Here is a 21882-nt window from a genome sequence, read left to right as displayed (position 1 = left end):
TCTGATATGTGGATGCTCACACAGTAAGGAGGGTATGAGGGAAGAATAGAAGTTCAGTGGATTAGAAAAAGGGGGATGAAGGGAAGGGTAGGAGGATGGAAATAGGAAAGACAGTAGCATGTATCAGACATAACTTTCCTATATTCATATACAAATACACAACCGGTGAAACTCCACATCATCTACAACCACAAGAATGGGAAGTCACTCATGTACATATGATATGTCAAAATACACTCTACTATCATGCATGTCTAAAAAGAACAAATTAAAAAAATAAGAAAAAACACTGGTTTTATGGTACATTGTTAGTGAAGTTCTAGGAAAATAATACCTGCCCGGGCAATTCGGTGTAAAATTTGATACACCAAGGCTGAATGCAATCATAGGGCCAATGTGGATTTAGGACACGAGGAGAGCAGCTACAACTTGAGCAAATCAGCTCAGTCCCTCCTTGCACATCCCAGATACTGGAAAGGAGGCAAGTCTGATCTCACACATCGACACTTGGGGTTTCAACCTATTACCCTGAAGACTTTGACCAGACTAGTCCAAGGCTTATGTGAGCTGAATGCTTAGGTTGAACTCTTCTATGCTCATAGAGAAAGGTAGCAACTAGCAGATAGCATCATATGAAAATGTTCATTGCTAGCCACCTCTGAGTTTGCATTCCTTTTCCTGATATTGTCTTGCTACCAAACTCACTCCAGAGTTTGAAAATGATTAGTAATATCCCTTTGATTCTTAGATGAACTTTTCTTCTAGGATTGTAGATCAGAATATGTGTGCTATTAGCCCAGACTCCCCAAATGTCCCCTTCTGAATCCTATGCCCAATTTTTGTTTCTTACACTCGAGATTCCTTTGGTTTATAAATGGGCTTTGCCTCTTGGATGTAGAGCTGTGCATACTTGCCATTTGCCTAGACTACCCAATTTGCCATTTGGCTCTTTGTATGGTTCCTTCTCCAATCTCTGGGTTAGTGTATCCTTCTCTTTGACCTCCTGAAACTAACTAGCCACACCCCAGACACTATTTCTGCTAAGTTCTGTCTTTTGGGACAAGACACCTCCCAAACAGGCAGCCAAGAGACAGATTGGGTAATCACATGAGCCAAAACAGCTGTTGTGGGATAGTTCTACAATCCAACGTGGTACAACTACAGAAAATCCTCAGCTATCTAAAAACACAGAATTGGGATTGGAGATATAGCTCAATGGTAGAGCACTTCCTAGCATGTGAAAGGTCCTGGATATGATTACCAGCACCTCAGGAAAAAAAAGTAAATAAAATAAGTTGTATACAATTTCAACCTAAGCTGACTGTTTAGGTTGAACTCTTCTTTGCTCATAGGGAAAGGTAGTAACTAGTGGATAGCATCATATGAAGATGTTCATTGCCAGCCAACTCTGAGTTTGCATTCCTTTTCCTGATATTGTCTTGCTAACTCAACCCACTCCAGAATTTTGAAGATGATCAATAACATCCCTTTGATTCTGAGATGAGCTTTACTTTTAGGATTGTAGATCAGAATATTCCTGCTAGTAGCCCAGATTCCCCAAACATGGTAAGGCCTAACTAGCCCAGCCATATGTTAAAACAAAAAAAAAAAAAAAAAAAAAGAAAGAAAGAAAGAAAAAGAAAAAGAAAAAAACAATAACAACAAAAGACCACAGAATTTATCTAATACAATTCTTACAGATCGAGGAACAGATCTACAATTTCATCATAATCACAGGACTAATAATTTGAAGAGCCAACTTGTGCATCAGTTTTCTTTACCTGGTTTGAATTTGCTACATGTGGAGGCAGAGGTTTGATAGAGAGAGTGACCAACAATTGTGGCTTAGACAGCAAAGGGAGTAAATGGTGCTACCAGCATGGGAATAGGCACTGGCTATAGAAATGTATAATAGGGGTCTGGATAAGACTTGCCATAGGGAGCCAAACAGGAGAAATACCACTGAGCCACAAGGTAGCTAAGAAAACTGCACTCAGAAACACACACAAGACGTTCCCCAAGGACTCATAGAAATAGCTCCTGAGGTGGGTAATGTGATAGGAGAAAGAGCTTTTTAAAAAGGAAGTGAAATTTACATTTTTGCTGAAAAGAGACAGTAATAAAGAACATAGAGATTGTTCTCTAGGTTATTTGTGGTGGACCATGCCTGTAATCCCAGCTACTCAGGAGGCTGAGGCAGGAGGATAACAAGTTCCAGAACAATCTCAGCAATTTAGTGAGACCCCCCCCCCAGCAACTTAGTGAGACCCTGTCTCATGAAAAATAAAAATAATTGAGGATGTAGTTCTATAGCAGAGGATTTTCTAGCCCCTATGAGGCCCTAGGTTCAACCCTCACTACTAAGAAAGAAAGAGGAGCAGGGGAGAAGGTGAGAAAGAGAGTGAGAAAAGAGAGTAAAGAAGAAGGAAAGAAAGAAGGAAGACACAGTCCTGATCTAAGGCTTTCTAAGTGCAGATCTAAGAACGTATGTTTTTTAAAAATATTCTCTTTACTCCATGATTCTGAAATACCCTGTGCTGTAGACCCATTGCTACATATAATTAAGACCTAGTTTATGTCCAAGGATTTCATAGTCTCTGTATGTGTTTGTGTTGGGGTCAGGATGCAGGGGTAAATAAATAAGACCTTAAATTTGTAAGATTTAAGTGTAAAAGAAAAATTTAAAAGGTTATTATTTATCATTGCTAATAACAGCAGTAGGTGATTTTACTAAAACATTGTCTCACTGAATTACTCTTGGATCAAAGTTTAAAGAAGAGGTTTAGACTGTTACTGACAAGGAAGAAGGAAAGGGTACAATGAATGACTTTCACTTCCTTGCTGCAACACGTGGAAAGACCACAGCTCAGTAATTCAGCACACTTCCCGTAATCCCAGATACTGACCACACCCAGCTTGTCAGCACCTGAGCCGTTCAGGAGCTTTATCAGCAAAGCATCCAAGCAGGATAAAAAAGACAAATTGTCCAGGGCTATCTAGCTTTGCAATTGGAGTTATGCAGACCTAGGCCAAGAGCAGACTTAACCAAGTTCAAGGCCTAACACACACACACACACACACACACACACACACACACACACACACAAGAAATTCCCACTGAGTTTTTTTTTTTAAACCATCAAAATGTAGGAATCACATGGTTAATACCTGTACAAACAGCTAGCACTTAGTCATTCTTTACAGCTGATGGATTTGGTTTCCTTTTGCCTTTGGGGCTACATTTTAAATAATGATAGTAATAAAAGAGAAACCATAAGGTCTGCATTGATTCGTCAGAGACAATGAACTGGAGTCATCCACATTGCCCTCTTTATCTTCTTTTGCTCTGTTCGTAGAAAAAAAAAAGCAAAAACCAAAAACATATATATTTTTTTAAAATAGGAGTGATTTAGAAACCCTGTAAAATTTTTATAAATTGTTCCTGTGAATCATTCTAGAGTCATCCAACAGGAGGCCTCCCTATCCCATTCCAGTAAATGTTATTCCAGTTCATGACTGCTCTCGCTGGCTGCTGGAAGCTCACAGGGAATAACTTGGACCTGGCAAGACAGGCCCTTTGGGTAATAGCCTTCCCTTGCCTGCTGGAAAGAATCATTTTTAAATTCAAAAATAAATATCATCTTTTGCATTTCAGCTATTAGTTTTTATTAGCCAACTGTGTCTACTGAAAACATTTTGACTTACATACTAAAAAGTCCATTCTAATCTGGTTTTATATCTTAGCAATTTTTAATACATTTATCTACAAGCATATACCAAGTGCCCAGCACTGCAGAAGACATTATTCTGAAATGAGCATACCATTAGAATTATAAGACCTATAGGCAGACAAAAATCTTTGCCTTGTGTAAGATGAGATATCTGATTAAATGTCAAAATTATACAAACATTCAAATTCCAAAAGATTTATCATTTTTATAATGTATTAGATATATGAGATATCACTATGGCACAAATCACTCAAAGTGGGAATGTTAATCCCAGATGTGAAAATAAGCATTGGTTCACATGCCCAGAGCTTTCAATGATACAGGATTCTGTTAAAAACATCAGGCAACAAGCTCAATATGCATGGCATGAAAGCAATTCTGAACCTGTTTGATTTTGTTTTTTAACTCATGTGGCATGAATTGTGTAGGGGGGTAGGGAGTATTGGGGATCAAACTCAGGGCCTCATACAAGCTAGGTGAGTGCTCTAATCTGAGCTCACTACTGAGCTACTACTCCCTTTTTATGGTACCAGGGATTGAATTTAGGGGCACTTAGGGACAAAGCCACATCCCTTTTTAATAATTTTACTTAGAGACAAATTCTTGCTGTGTTGCTTAGGGCCTCACTAAATTGCTCAGAGACAATCTCAATCCTCCTGCCTCAGCCTTCTGAGCCATTGGGATTATAGGTGTGCACCACTACACCTGGCTATATGTGGATGATGGATGGATTTGAATTTAAATCTTAAATTGCAGGAGTGCTATAAAGGCATTTGTCAACTTCCTAAAGTACAGTCAAGATCAATAGTTTGCTGATTTATTATCTATTCTATGACCCTCTTATAGCACTGGTAGGAGAGGGTGTTTCTAAGGAGTAAGGTCATCACTAAGTACACTTGGTGGAGATTAATGATAATGTTGCTGATGTGCTGAAATGTCTTTGCTTACTCATTTTTAGAAAACAATTTGTAAGGCTGGATTAACATGAGTTAAATTTAAACCATGCAAAAGGCAGACCTTCTCATGTCTCTCTGATTTAGACACTGTACATCTGCATGTTATTTCAGAACTGCTTAGAAGCAGACACCAAGACAGAATTAGATTTGCAAGAGATTTACTGGGTGGAGAAGCAGGAGAGGGCATGGAAGTACTCACTGCGGTGACATAGGTCTAATGTCATTGGAAGGAGGGAAGAGAAAGAAGGATTGGGTAGAAGAGCCTCAGACAGAATCACAATTCCAAAACAGGTTTGGCTGGGCTAGGAATTTTTTGTGCCTTTTAGAAACTCCTTCATAGGGATTGGCTGTACTTGTCTCCCCCACCCCTATCCCCACACTGTACTTGGTCATTGGCTAGGAGTACTTCCTGGGCACCATGACATCTGCACAAACATGATGACGGATGTGGAAGGACAGCACCGAGGCTTCAGCCAAAAGCTAAGCACGGCTACAGTAATGGCCACCACTGTGTCAATAAGAGAATCATCACAGCCAAAGTCTATGGAATGCATTTGTTCATCCATTTATCCAAACAAATATTCATTGAGTTCCTATTATATGACAGGCACTTATTCAGTATTTCATACTCTAGGATACAATCAAGATCTCTGTGCTCACAGAATATACTGTATAGGACATTAATTATTCCCTTGGAAACAATGACTGAGGATTGACTCAGATAAAAACAGTGTGCCCATTTCTAATGGGTAAGAAAATTACTGTTTTTAGATATTAGTCCACAGTGTCTGCTATGGAGTTAAGTTTGTTTCATTTCCTGGTTAGAATCTGCACAGAGGTTTGTTATAAGGATATAAAATAATCCTGCCTATCCTCTAATTTTTAAATTTTAACACATTGGATTAAACAATAGTATAAATCAGTATTTCTTAAATATATTTGTTCCACAACTATTACAAACCCTGTGTGTTGATGGATTTTCTGTCCAGTGGTCTAATGGAGCAGATAAAATAAGGGATGTTAGAGACCTATAAAGCTGGTGGAATATAATATAAAAGAGAAGAAACCACCCTAATGTTTTCTTGCTCCTACCTCAGCACATGCTAATACCTATGTTCTACAAAGTCTCATATTCCATCCTAAAATGTTTATATCTTTAAGAGAAGGATTAGCTTCACTGGGAATTTATTTTTTTCAAATTGCCAATCCTTTGAGAGAAATTAAAAAACAAATGAACAAACTAAAAACACATCACCTTTGTGTGCATGAGAGTTTCAGTCTAAAAGTGGAAATGTAATTGGGATGAAGTGAAAAAGACGTTAAGTTGCAACCTCATCATTGAAATGAATGGGTATAATAAACTTGATTTGCTGGAACCCAAGGAGGATTCTTTCTGAATGTATTCTGGCATTTATCCAGAATTATCCATTTATCTTGTGTTGCCAATGCAAAGTTATGCAAAACACACACACACACACACACACACACACACACAACACAGACACACTTAAAAATCCTGATTTTGCAGAACAGTTAGAAACTTGCCTAAGGAGTTGAATAACCATGAGTAGTTTCCACTGGTATTTGCCACCTTCAGGATCATCCTCAAGGAAAATTGTTCCATAGATAAGAATTTGTAGAAGTTCCTTTCTTTTTTTTTTTTTGACACCAACCAATCTTCTTTTGTTTGCCCAGCTAAAGACCTCACATCCTCAGGTCTACCCAGCCTTTTCGACCAGTTTATCATGTTCAGTCTCTTCTCTAACTTCCTACCTCATAATAGCCAGTACCTGTCAAGTGCTTAACTTGTGCCAGGCTTTTTACGTGTATTAGCACACATGCCATCCACACCCTGTCTGGTATCTAGATAATGTTATCGTCCTCATTTAGTTATGAATGCATTGAGGATCAGGAAGTTCTAGAGAATAGCACAATTTAAAGAGCTAGAATATAGACTACTGGGTTTCAAATCCAGACTTGGCTAGTATTAAATCCCATACATTTAGCCCGTACTTGATCAATTTGGACTAATAGTTAAGTGGGTACAAGGCATATTCCAATATCCTCCCACAGTCAATCCCTCTTCAAGTACACCTCTGAACACTCAGTGTGCTTTTATGTGTGAATACTCAGGTTAGTGTAGAAGCTGAAGAGATGCCTTGTCCTTCATAGACTGTGTTTGAGAAATCTTCACTTTACGTTTATTCTACAACAGTCAACACTACGACATGCATTGCCATCACAGAATTGATCTACTGGGCTTCTTTGCAATACTTAGGACTCTGCCCTCCAAGTTTTTGTACCTTCACCTCTATCAGGATTCTGAGTAGGAATTGCAATGCATCATTGTCTTTTGGGTGGAGAGAGTGCCATAACTGGCAAGTGATTTCTTCCTGACGCCCTGATTTCATTTTCCAACAAATGAGATCAGTCCACAGGCATGATCTGTTGTGCATTTTTAAATCTAGATAAGGATGATCATATTAAGCTATATGGATAGTTACCATTTATAATACATACTATTAATTTAATGCACATGTTTTAGTGTCTTCTCAGTGCTCAATGCTGGAGTTCTGGAAATGTGGTGAATAAAAGTACATGTTTCTTGGATTCACAAAACCCGCAGAGTAGAATCCCAATGTGCAATAGGTGCTAATAATAACTACATTCTTTGAGTACTTGTGTACATGGAGCTTTAGGTAGATTATCTTTACAACCACTACGTTAAGTAGGGGAAAACCATTCAACCCATTTTGTTGATGAGTAAACTGAAGCTCAGAAATATTGAGTCATTTGTTTATTGGTGTCGTGTAGCTAGTAAAGGCAAGAGATGGAATCAAACCAGCTGCATTTGACTAGAAATTCATTCTTTCAATTATGTTATTTCCTTTAGAGTCAAAGTCAGAAAACCCGGCAGCTAGACCCAGTGTGTACCTTCCTTCTCTCCCTCCGTCTCAGTCTGTCCATCTGTCTGTCTATCTGTCTCTGTCTCTCTCTCTCTCTCTCTCTCACACACACACACACAGCAACCTTATGTTCTTAGAACATGAGGAAAATTCTGTGATTTATCTATCATAATACAAAATAGGAATGATAAACGTATTTTACAGAAATGCTTGCATGATGAAAAAAATTGAAAACTGGAATACTGTGAAAACATATGTATTTATTAAATATCATCATTGATTTAATATTGTGCTCTAATTTTATATTCCCAAAAATCTGCAGTTAAGATGAATTATTATTCCTCTTGCAAACTAAGTATGTATGCAGACAGGGCTCACACAGCCTCTTTCCACCCTATGTGAAGTTTTCAGTAAAAATTTGAGTTGCCTTTGGCTCCTGTAAAGCAAACCTCAGCTTTCTGGAAGACAGTGCCCATGAGCATGATTCATTTGAAAATCAATTTGACTAAACTAGTGATAAAATAAAAGCTCTGCTCATTTCAATATAACAGCAAAAGGAAAGCATTTAAATCTACATAAAACAATTAGCACTGTGTCTGGCACTGGATTTGCTGAATAAGTTGGAAGTTTATATGTTCCTAGTTTGTCTGGCTTAGTTGCGGTTTATGTTATAATAATAACAGCTTTCATTTTTAATTAATAAGATTATTATTAATTAAGTGGCACAGTTCCCAAACCAGAAGAAACCAATCCAGTAATTTTGCTGGATTATAAACAGAGCTAAATAAAATTTGCTAAAGACTGAATTTTATTTAAAGACTAAAATGACTGTCTATATGATCAGAAACCAAACTGAATGGTTTAGAAGTACCTGCTTCTAGTCTTTGTTCTCTCCCTGTGGGAAATGGACAATTCCAGTGAGACTGGCACATGGTTAAAGCCAATTTTCAGAAAGAAAGAATCATGGTGTCTTAAGGCTTACTGCCTACATTTAACCCCATAGTGTCCATTGCTCCTGGTTAATTCAATGGTATCAGAAAAGATCAGAGAAGTTGTTTATACTGAAATAATCAGCACCCTTCTATATTTCAACACATATGTACCATTTTTTCATCAGCCCACAAATCTTGTTTTACAAAAACAGTAGTTACACACACCTTCTTCTCTTCTTAGAATAATCAGAGATCATATCACTACCATTTGAATGACTTAATATTTGAAAACTAGAAGGATATATTTTAGTGAGCTAAAGTATCTAGTTACTAACTGAGGACCCTAGGAGTCTAAAAAGGTAACACAGTGGTCCTCAAAATGTGAACCCCATAAGACCAGCTACAGCCTCATCTAGGAACTCACCTAAAATGTAAATTCTCAGGCCCCAGAATCCATAACTCTGATTGGGCCTAGGAATCTGTCTCTTAGACCCTCCAGGCAATTCTGATGCAAGCCAAAGTTTGAGAACCACTGCATTAAGGCAAGTCTTCATCATTTCTGATTCATTTTCAGGCAGTAAAAATTTTGCATTTTAGCTCAGGTGCCATATTCAGCAACTAATAGACAATAGTTTGGTTTGACAGCAAATTGACTTGCTTGGTGGAATCTCTGTAAGGAGTTTCAAAATATGGAAAATTGAGCTCTGAAATGTTATGATGTTGGTATTGGCAACCAGCACTGCTGAATTGCAGAGAAATACAGGATCCTCCTGCTGTTTCCTTTTTGCTGAATTCCTTTCTGGCCTCTTGGAAAGGATCCCTTGAGGCAGTTCTGAAAATATAAACCTCCCCATGTAAATGAGTTGTTTACCCTCCTGATCATTTGTTAGAAAGCATTGAATTTTGCTGAATCAGGCGTAATTGCTTTTGACAAGCATACACATAAAACAGTAAGTGATACTGAAAACACTTGGAGCAAGTATCAAAACTTGGAACACTCTGGACTCTTCATAATGGGTCATGCCATTTGGCACATCTTTTCATGTAATCTTACACAAAGTCAGTTCAACCAACAGAATAATGAAAAGTGTGGACTGAAAGTTGAACACAAATGAAATGTTATCCTGGTAAAGAGATTGAAAAGAAAGCACGTAAGACACTTCAAGATGGGGGACTTTTGAATATAAGAAATGTAACCTAGTCTGTCTCGATACTACTTACTTAAAAAGAAAGAGATTCTATAGAGGAAAAAAATGGGTTCAAGGATATGGTTAGTTTTCGAATGTTCCAGAAATAGAAAGAGGAAAAATGTAAAAATTTAAAAAGGAAGCAAAAATTTCTTGTTTAAAAAATGTGTTATTTGGGCTGAAAATGTATCTCAGCTCAGTAGTAGAGCACTCGCCTAGCATGCAAGGCCCTGGATCCAATCCTGAGCACCAAAAAATAAATTTAAAAAAAGCCAAAATTACTATTATTATTGTTATTTGTAGTACTAGTAATCAAAGGAGTGCTTACCACAGAGGTATATCTCAGGTTTTTTTCTTTTCTTTTTTTTTTCAGACAGAATCTCATTATGTTGCCCAGCCTGACCTCGGGTTTGTGATCCTCCTGCTGCTGTCTCCCTAGTAGCTGGGATTATAGACATGTGTTACTTACACCTGGCTGCCAAATGTGATTTTATTCTTTGGTTTCTTTACCATGTATTTTCTTTACTTTTAAATTATAGTAAGTTCAAATATAGAAGAGTAGAGAGTAGGTGTAAAATATGCCCCTTTCATTTCTTTTCTATCTATATTCGCATAATAACCGCTAAAAAAATGGGGCACCTTAAATTTGAATCCTGTTTCTGCCTCTTCTATTACTGTATCACATGAAATTGACTCGATGAATATTTGTCCAATTTTGAGTGAGTATTTGAAGGCATCATAGATTGTATAAACAAAAAGTAGTTTCAAGTATGTGCCTTGAATTAAATTTTAAAAAGGGCAAATATTCAGATTCCATGGGTACTGATTTATAGCAAAAGCCCAAGAGAATTGCAGCAAATATTTGTACAATTAATAACATTTAGGTGTTTCTTCAGAAAGTATGGAGACACTAGTCTTGTTTTATGTTTGTTATAAGACATACACTGTACATTTTTCATTTGTCATTTTATATTGTGAACACCTTTCATATCATTTTATACAAAGTTTCTTCATTACTATGGAAATAGGAAAATAGTCAGCTTATAAAAAATGACTACACCATGATTTGTTAAGCTTCTTTATGTTTGATAGGCTTGGGGTTGTTTCCATTCATTTGCTATCATAAACAATCCTTCAGTAGTCTTCCTTGTGCATTGATCTTTGTCTTCACTAATATATTGGTATGGTATATTCACAGAGGTGGATTTTCTAAATAAAAATAAAGGCACATTTAAAGTTTTGATAACACACTGTCAAAGGCAATAGAAAATCATAGTACATACATTCCTACATTATCACTGAACTTGAGTTGTATTAAAATATTTTTTGTTCTAATTGGAAGAGGAGTATCTGTTTTCAAGATGCATTTCTTTATTAATAGATTCTGTGGTTTGTCTTTTTGCTTTCTTAACATAAAGCACATCAAGCAGGAAATTTTCAATTTTGAAGAAGTCAGATTTATATATATTCTTCTGTTGTTTATGTTTTACATTATAACTAAAAAAACTGTCTAATGCAAGGTCAAAAACATGTACTTCTATGGTTTTTATTAGAATTTTGAGTTTTAATTCTTACATATAGTTTTTGATGCATTTCCTAATTTTGAGGTAGGAGTTCAATATCATTATTTCACAAACGGATATCCAATTGTTCCAATGCCTTCTGTTGAAAAGATTCTTATTTCATCCACTGAATTGTCTGTCACCATTGGCAAAAATTGATTGACTATAGACGGGAAATTTATTTCTGGACTCTTGATTCCATTCCACTGACATATATGTCTGTGTTTATGCCACTACCACCACCTTGATTGCTGTAGTGAGTTTTGGAAATGGAAAATGTGCATCCTCTAACTTGATTCCTTTTCAAGATTATTTTGGTTCTGGCTCCCTTGCATTTCAATAAAAATGTTATGACCACATTGTCATAATTTGCAAAACCCATCTGGAATTTTTATAGGGATTGCATTGAATTTGTTGATCAATTTGAGGAGTATTGTAATTGTAATAATTTAAGTCGTCTGATCCCTAAGTACAACAGGCTTTCCCATTTATGTGTCTTCTTCAATTTCTTTAAAACAAATTTTATAGTTTTTATAAGTTTTTCATTTCTTATGTAAATAAATGCCTGAATATTTTATCCTTTTTGATGTTACTGTGAAGAAACTTTTGTTCTTAATATGCATTTCAGACTGTTCATGGCAAGTGTCTAAATGCATATTTCATATTGTGTGTTGGAAGTAAAGTTCTACCTCACTGAACTAGATTATTAGAACTAAAGATTATTTTTGTAGATTCTTTAATGTTCTCTAAATAGAAGAGCATATAATCTGTGAGTAGAGATAGTTTTACTTCTTTCTTTCCTAACTGGATGACTCTATTTTTTCCATTTTCTTGCGTAATTGTCCTGGTTAGAATATTTAGTGTCAGTAATACAAGTAGACATCTTTGCTTTCCTCCAAATCTTTGGGGGGAAAGCATTAAGTCTTTCATCATTAAATATGATATTAGCTGTGGATTTTTCAGAGAAGCTCTTTACTGGGCTGGTTCTAAATAAATATGTATCATTACTTTAAAAGCAGAGGATGCTAGGGGCCTCCCATCTCCTCCCAGAGTCTAGGCTTAGAAAGGAACTTCTTGGTAACCGGGCATTGGCTCAGGAAAGCAGCCTGCCTGAGTCAGAGAGACGACTCTGCCTAGTCCAGCATAAAAACATTGCTGAACTGCATGTGTGAAACCTCTTCTCTGTCAGTGAGGAGACTTCTTCCCTGTCATTCATTTGGGGTGCTCTCTTGCCCTTCTCAGCACACTTAACCTTGGTTTGTCTTTCCATATACGTGAAACCTCCACCACCGTGGTTGCTTTGCTGAGGAGCACATCAACATAGCAACTCCTACCGCTGTCCCAAGAATCTCTTTATCAAGTTTGTCCTAATTTTTTCTTTACTTTCAATTCAGCAGATAGAGTGAAAGGAAAGAGGATACGGGCTCGGATCACTATCTGCAGAATCTCAAGTGGGAGGACAGTAGATGTAACAGGTGACTATCAACTCTGGTCCTGTGCTCTCTTGAGTTCAAATCCCAGCTCCACTGCCCACGTGACATTTCCATGTCTCTTTTCCTCATTGGTAGAATGGGGACAATAACAGCATTTACCTCATCGGTGAGGGTAAGAATTGAGTGACTCAAAATATGCAAAGCAATCATAAAAATATTGAACTTCTAGTAAGCCAGAAATAATATCTGTTATTATTATTTTGATTTCAGTACCAAGTCAGTCATATTAGACTAGTTAGCACAAGCACGGATGTGTGTCAGAGAGTTGGTTGTCTTTTATTAAAAATGCAGAATTTTGACTGTCCTCACAGCTCTCCACATATCAGAGTCACCAAGCAAAGGGCTCTGGTAAAAGTCACAGATATCAGAATATAGATTCACTGGGGAGCCACATTCTTCAATTTTTAAAAAACACACTTTCCTAATGACATATTGACCAGTGTGAATTTATGAAACTTGTTAATCTCATTCATCCATTTGTTTGCCACTTGTAGCAAAGACTTCCTGTGTTTGTGGCAATTGACAAGGAATTCCAGGATGACTAGAATGCAGCGATTCCCTCCAGAAATTCTCATATGTGTATCTCATTCTCATGTATGTATCATATATGTACTTAATTTCCATATTCACAAGTAATTGGAATGCAATGCAATACTAAAGATGCCACATGAAACATTCATCAGGAAAGTTCTTTGAAAGCAAGAGTCCTAAGCTGCCTTTTTAAAATGTCTCAAACACAGAATGATAAACAATAGGTACCATCAGCCTTTCCTAGAATGAGAGTATAAGTTTCTTTCCCAACCTACTTTAGAGGAATGTTCAAGGCCTACAGATGCATTTCATCATGATTAAGGGAAATGAAAGAGTGATAACATGAGATGTGGTTACTTTATGTTCAGGGTTGCCACTGTATCTGGTTCTTCCAGGCAGCTGATGGTGCTACTAGCACAAGAGATGGCCCTCTGGCTAGTGCCCAGAGACAAATTCCAAATTCCGAAAGCGGACACTTATCTGTCAGCTGCTGAAAAAGTGATTTCACATCATCGTGGCTCTTCCTGCGCGAGTCTGACATAGGCCTTTGATCTGGTGAATATTTACAGTAGATGGTAATTCAGGAGCACACATACACATTCCAATCCTAAGATACAAACTAAAGCTAAACCTCAACCAAAGAATAGACTGCCCATTCAGAAAGTCATATAACCCACGCTTGAATTTAACAGAAAAGGAGTACAGCCCTGCCAATGACTTTGAGAGTGTAGTTGAAAGAATGTGGAAGACTATTGAATCGTCTATTCACTCCTCAGCTTGAAATGATTTCTTTTTACTAATCGTATTCTTCTCAACTCTCCTCCTCCTTTGAGGAGAAGAGATGGAATGAATGCCCAGAGCAACCATAACTGTCTTAGGATGGGAGTGGGCAGAACAGCTCCCCACCGCCCATGACCTGGCAGCTGACCTGCTGGGCTATGGCAGGGTGCCACCCATACATTATTGAAATGGCCTGAGGCACAGCCAGCAACCACGCATGTGGCCACTGAGCTACCCCCAGAAGAGCTCACTGTACCCTCTCAAGAGGAACATTGCACCACCCACGCTCCTTGGCCAGTGAATCTGTATCGGGAACCAGGGAAAGTGTGGCTAAGGACAGTTTCTTCTTCTAGCATAAACATTTATCCTCTTTGGTGAACATCTACTGAAATATCACCCAGTCCCTCAGAGAGAAGGCTGCCCTGCTGGTTCCAAATAAATATGTATAATTGCTGTGAAAGCAGAGGAAGCTAGAGGCCTCCACCTCCTCCCAAAGTCGAGGCTTAGAAAAGAACTGCTTGGTAACTGGGCAATGGCTCAGGAAAGCAGCCTGCCTGAGTCAGAGAGACCACTCCTTCAGTCCAGGACAAAAAAAGTTCCTGAGTTGCATGGGCAACTAATCAGTGAGGAAACCTCTTCCCTGCCACTCATTCGGGAGTGCGTTCCTGCCCTCCTCAGTACACTCAACCTTGGTCAGTCTTTTCCTAGCCTTCAACCCCTTCGAGACAGGCCTCTTGTTCTTTATAACTCTGATCTCAGTTGCATGAAATGACATTTTGATATTGTCTTTATTTGAAAATTTGATATAGTGATTGATTCCATCTAGATCCCCTCCAGATTTTTTTTTCAGTATGGGATTTTTGAATTACTTTATTTTTAAATATTATATTCAAAGCTTATATATGTTGATTTTTGACAGTTTGGTATATTTTCCTTCTAAGGAAAGTAGCTCCCTGGCCTATCCTTAGCCCTGACTCTTTTTCACAGGGTTACTTTTCAAGGATGAGTTTGCTACTCTCTTCTCTCAGTCATAGATAAGAGTCTAAACTCTTTGAAAGGGTTAGTATATCCATGAGGATGAGGGGTTCTGATAATAGACTCTCTAGTATCAGAGTCAGTAGCACTGGGTCCCAAAAGACGTATCAAGCGTACCTCTCTTCCCGACAGCTTTGTTTCTACAGGACTTTTCTGGAAATGTTCTAGGAAATCTTTAAATTAGCCTAAAGACACACAATGCACATTCTGTGTAACATTTCTTTGTTCCTTCATTGAGTTTTGCTGTGAAGTGTTCCCATACTAAGTCCAAAATTATAAAGTGTACAGAAGAGAGTGTCTCAAAGGACATCCTATAATTTATTCCAAGAGAATAGTCTCCTGCTGGTATGCGAATACTGATCAAGCAGTGTGGAAACATTATGGAAAATAAATGATGGAGTTAGGCTGACGTGTTTATTTTCAAAGCAGGAGATGTGGCTCCTATAATAACTTTCCGCTGTTGTGATTGTTTCTATTATTCCACATGATTGATGTGTGTTTAATGATTTTTATCTGATGAGTCCGAGAACTCTGGAGTTGCAGTTGCTTGGGCAAATGTGTGCTTCTTTCTTCACAAGTGGAAATTGTTTTATCCACACAGCAGAGATCTCCTTTTAAAGTTAGGTTACCCTTAGAAGATCGAGTGCATAGCTCCAACTTGAGGGATACAGTTCGGTTACCAGGTTTGACATAATGGCCCCTGTGCTTCCAATAACAGCTACATTTTGTGAAACTTTTATGAGTGATTTATTCACATGCTCACTACACCATTTTGCAGTAAGTTAGACAGTTATTCGATGTTTTCGGGTTTCCTGCAGGAGGAAAACAAGACAAGGAGAGGATGAATGAAAATGTGGCTGTGCAGTTAGTCAGAAGCAGACTCAGGACTACATGTTCCAGCCTGAGACTATGGCCTGCCCTCATCTCTTAGCGTAATGGAAGTTTCTGTGTGTGAATGTGTATGTGTGCATGTGCATGTGTATTTGTGTGTGTGTGCGCGGGTATACACTTGCTTAGATTATTAATACATTCATAAGCACATGGAAAATAGATGGAATGAGTTGCAACTCTATTTAAATGTTCTTCTTACCTGTCATGAAAACTTTTATTTTTATTTTTTATTTTTAGATATACATGATTGTAGGGTGTATTTTGACCTATTATACATACATAGAGTGCAACCCATTACAGTTTTGATTCCATTCTTGTTGAACATGATGTGGAGTTATACTTCAACAGATGTTCTACCCTTCAACAGATGAATGAATAAAGAAAATGTGATATATATATATATATATATATATATATCCTAATCAAATGGAGTGAACAGGCCTTTTCATATATATACACGCACAATGGAATATTACTCAGATATAAAGAAAAATGAAATTATGGCATTTGCTGGTAAATAGATGAAACTGAAGATTATCATGCTAAGTGAAATAAGCCAGTCCCCCAAATCCAAAGGTTTAATGTTCTCTCTGATATGTGGAAGCTAACCCATGACAAGGGAGGATAGGGAGGAGAAGTATAGAAGTTCATTGGATTAGACAAAGGGAAATGATGGGAAGGGGAGGATGGGAAATAAGAAAGATGGTTGAATGAATTGGATATAACTTTCCTATGCTCATATATAAAAACTTTTTAATGGATACCACTAGGTCTAGTTCTACTACTCAAACAATAAAAAAAATGTATATCCAGTACAGTTATTCCTCTAACAGGGTAGGTAGATGCTCCTAAGTACCTCTATAACTCTTTATATATAGATAGATATAAAGTTAGAGGACTCGTGACAAGTATTGGCTATAACAAAATGATTGCGTCCTCCCATTATCCCTGAATTTCCCACAGTATGAAAAACACGTTCCCAAGTCTCCCACACAGCATCAATAGCATTCTGGTCAGTAATAATCTGGCTCCAATCTGCCTTTTCAGTTTCCCCATCACTCTTAATTCACATGCACACACATGCTCCTTCTTCCACTGGTCTCTCTCAACCCTGTACCCTGTGCACATCGTTACCTCTGCACTGAAATGCCTGTCCTACCCACTGACACGTCACTGTCCAGTTCACAAGTGTCCTCTTTGAGATATCTCCATGAATGCCTCCAGAAAGAGTGACTTGCTGCTTCCTCCATGTTCCACAGTATTTTATTCAGCTTCTCCTCCTCCTCTGCCTTTTCCTCTTCCTCCACTTCTTTCTTTTCTTTTTCTTCTCCTTTTTGTATGTACTGGGGATTGAACCCAGAGTCCTGCACATGCCAGTCCAGTGCTGTACCCCTGAGCTATATATCCCAGGCCTTTTCATTTTTCATTTTGAGACAGGATCTCACGAAGTTGCCCAGGATGACCTCGACCTTGAGTCCTCCTGCCTCAGCCTCCCCTGGCATCCCAAGTGTCTACCTCTGCACCCGGCTCAGCTCTTTATTACAGACTTAAGTGCACAATTGTAATTACCTATTTAGGTATCTGTCCTTCCAATTGGACTATGGCCACAGAAAGGAATCATTGAACTGTAAGCAACAGACACTGATATACTCTCCTAATCAAATGGAGAGAACAAGAAGGAAGTAATTTAGTGGAAGGAGAGAGGACCATCCTTTAGGATCCAAAAATGTTAGTTGTACCTGAGCCTCGAGAGGGCTAAAATCAGGGACAGCAAAGTCACTAAGAGCTTTCTCTCTGCAAACTAATTAATCTTGTTCCGATGATTGTCACCAAGATTGCCTTCTTGGCCCTCAAGACAGGAGCATTTCTAGATCAGAGGCATCAGCTACCTGACTTAATTTCTGGAGGACTAAGAGAGTGGGCAATAGCAGTTTAGAGCAATCAGATATTTTCTAGTGTTAGCTAGTACAATCCCTAACATAGATTGCTAGTGTAAAAAAAATGTTAATGTTTGATGTAAAGTGTTTATATAGGAGATTCTAGGGTTTTATAAAAATTTCTTGCCCACAGACCATTTATATATATATCTCCCAGGGCATCATAAACCACATATCCTGACCAAAATTATTGAGATATTCTGTTTCTAAAGAGACATTAATGAGAGGTAGATACTGATTCTTTTCTAGACTACAAAGAAAGTATATATTTGGTTGTACTTAAATGCCCAAATTACAAGAGACCAGCCCAGAGGCCACCTGGAGCATTCCTACGGCCCCACCATGGTCATCAGACCACATTTTGAGAGCTGCCATTTTATGTCTATTTATGCGTCCCAATAGCAAGCTTGCTTTTTAAATAACACAGCTTTGCTCTTTCGTCATGATCAGTTTTAGCTTCACTTCTTCATTGCCAGAACTTTCCCCTGCTCTAGGGAGATGGAACAAATTTAAAATTCATTTCGTTACCCTATTTCACTTTCACTGTCATACACAACATAGTTTATGAACATCCATAATGAATTCTCTACCTATGCCATCAAGAAAACAGAATAACTACCAAACGAATAAAAAGAAAAATGATAGCTGCTCTAAAGTTTCTTCTTCCCTACAATTTCTGCTCCTTTTTCTAATTGCTTTCCTTTGAGGCCTCGCTTTGGAACTGGCACTGAGCAGTCAGAGTGGCCATTAAAGATTCCATTTCACTGAATATGCTGAGCAAACATAAATGCCAAAGCCCTAAACAAATATACTGGAGTAAAGAAGGGAAGGTGCTTGTACAGGTCGGGGCATCGAGGAGCAGTGCAAGATTCTGGACTTCAGATTCCTGGCCCTCTAGGGAGGAAGCCTCATCAGAACACCTTGAAAAACTTGCCTTCTGTAGGAAATAAATAAGGGACGTTTTCTTCCCAGGTATCTATTGTTTTTAAGAAGAAGTAGCAGAACAATTAAATTTGCTGCCATCTCCTTAAGACTGATTTTTTAAATAATAAAAATAGTTTCTAGGAGGCTCGACATAAAAAGGAGACTTATATTATCTGAGACTGTGGAAAAAACATCCAGAGAGGGAACCAATATCTATCATTGACTGTGAATTCTTGGCATTTGATGATCTACTGCGGAGCCATGTTTAAATCTGCACCATGAAGTATTTGATGGAATATATTTACCAGTAGGGTCCCTTCTGGGTTTTAGTGGATTTAGCATCCACTTTTGTTTTCCTGAAAGAAAATACTGCTCTGTAGATGGATTCATATGATCTGAATTCAACAGTCTAGTAGTAAAGAAGGTGGCACACGATTAACATCATCCTGGCATAAATGTCAATATTCTTTTGTCCTGTCTATCATTATGTCATTGTGTCATTATATCCCATCTCCCTTTCTTAAATCTCACTGAAGAAAAGATGTATAGATATATAAAATATTTATAATATGTAAAATATTTATATAGGTATATAGATTAAAATATATTTATGGGGACTGTAAGTGGAGCTCATTGGTAGGGTATTTGTGTAGCATACATAAGGCCCTGGATTCAATCCTCTGCACCACCAAAATAGACATACAACACACAAATATATTTGTTTATGTATATGTCATTCATGCACATTAGATTTCAAAATATGTAAATAATGCCTACAGCAACTAAGAAAAGGAAGACAGTGCCATAGAATAATCGTCAAGATACTTAAAGAGGGCTGGGGATGTGTCTCAAAGCGGTAGCGCGCTTGCCTGGCATGTGTGCGGCCCGGGTTCGATTCTCAGCACTACATACAAACAAAGATGTTGTGTCCGCCAATAACTAAAAAATAAATATTAAAATTCTCTCTGTCTCTTTCTCTCTCTCCCTCTCTCACTCTCTCTTTAAAAAAAAGATACTTAAAGAGGTATATAATACATATAACAAAAAGTACAATTAAATAGTCAAAAAACATAGAAAAAAGTTCAACCTCATTAGTAATCTGAAAAATGCAAATTAAAACCATGATGAGGTGATACACAGATTGGCAAAGCTAAGAGTATTGCAATGTCAGATCATGGTGAGAATTTGGAGCAAGAAGTATTCACACAATGCAGATGGGAAAATCCTCTTGTATGGCACCTCTAGATAACAATACCATGCCACTTGGTGAAGTTGACAGCTCTGATGCAGTGTGATGACTCAGCACTCACACTTCAAAGGATATATACTTGTTTGAAAGATATATGACACGTGCTCCGGGGTAGGTGAACAAGAACGTTCATAATATTCTGGTAATAAGCACAGTCTGCAATCCACCCAGATGTCAGCCAATGGGAGCATAGGCATCCTTATACACTGGAATGCTATGTAGTACAGCAGTGGAAAGGGCCACCTCTGACCAACAACAAGGATGAGTAACAGTGTTGGAAAAGGAGTCTCACACAGGTAAGTATTAACAGTGTGTTTTCCTTCTCATTGTTCAAAAATAGGGTAAGTAAAACTATCTGATTTGAGCATGCATACAATATTAATGAAACTATAAAGAAAGTCAGCTGGGCACCATGGTGTATACCTGTAATCCCAGCTGCTCCGGAAATTAAGACATAAGGATCACAAGTTCAAAGCCAGCCTCAGCAATTTAGTGAGGCCCGAAACAACTTAGCAAGACCCTGTCTCAAAGTAAAAAAAAAAAAAAAAAAAAAAGTGCTGGGTATGTGGCTCAGTTTTAAGCTCCACCTTCAATCCCTGGTATTGAAAAAAAATAAAAGAAATAAATGCTATGAAACATTATTTTGAAGACAAAATGATTATACTTAGTGAGGAAAAAACAAATAAGGAGTTTCCTGGATAGGTAATATTTTGTTTCTTAACCTGGTAACAGTGATGTGGATGTTCCCTTGTAACCACTTTGTGAAACTCTCATTTTGAGTTTTTGAATCTTTTTAAAATATAATAGTATATCACAATTTTAAAATGCTTGAAAGAAAGTAAAAAAATTCTATTATATTGTGTGCAAATTTAAATCCATATTATAAAAGTGAATTCTCAGTGATTGAATGGAAGTAAAGGCACTTAGGCGTCAAAGATTTGATGTAGGAAAATTCTAAAATTAGGAAACCTACTACTAAGATAAGAAACATACTTATTTCCCAGGACAAGGCAAATTATGAGCCAACAATGTTCCTTTTTATTTTACTTTTACTTTCTTTGGAAAGGAATTCAGAGAGCTAAATTGGGCTCTGTGTTCACAACTATATCGAGAATAACCCGGTCACCCTAGTTAAAATGCTTAAAGTAGTAATACATTTCAACACAATATGAAACTTCTTTAAAAATAGCTATAAAGCCAGTAATAATGCATGAGAATCCAACAGGTCTTTGAAATTCCTACATATAAATTACCCATCTGAATACTTAACTACAGCCTTAGTTCATTTTTTTCCTTATTTCCATCAACAATCTGTTATTTTGTAACTCACTAAATTCTTGCTTGTATTTAATCTGATCTATCTTCACAGAAGTTGAAAACTGACAAAGATTTAGATATATATGACTTCAGGCTGGGCACAGTGACGCACACCTGTAATCCCAGTGGCTTGGGAGGCTGAGGCAGAAGAATCACAAGTTCAAAGCCTACCTCAGCAAAACAGCAAGGTGCTAAGCAACTCAGTGAGACCCTGTCTCTAAATAACATACAAAATAGGACTGGGGATGTGGCTCAGTGGTCAAGTGACCCTGAATCCAATTACCACTCTCCTCCCCCGCCCCCCCCCCCCGCCCAAAAGATTTCAGGATCTTCCTTTTTTATTATGCTTTTATTAGTGCATTATAATTACACACAATAGTGAGGTCCGTTGTGTCATATTTATACATGGACATAATGTCTTCTTATAATGCTATATGTTCAATCTTGGCTA

The sequence above is a fragment of the Ictidomys tridecemlineatus genome, chromosome 1 (assembly GCF_052094955.1).
Source record: "Ictidomys tridecemlineatus isolate mIctTri1 chromosome 1, mIctTri1.hap1, whole genome shotgun sequence".
Classification (NCBI taxonomy): Eukaryota; Metazoa; Chordata; class Mammalia; order Rodentia; family Sciuridae; genus Ictidomys; species Ictidomys tridecemlineatus.
This window is presented reverse-complemented; position numbering follows the sequence as displayed.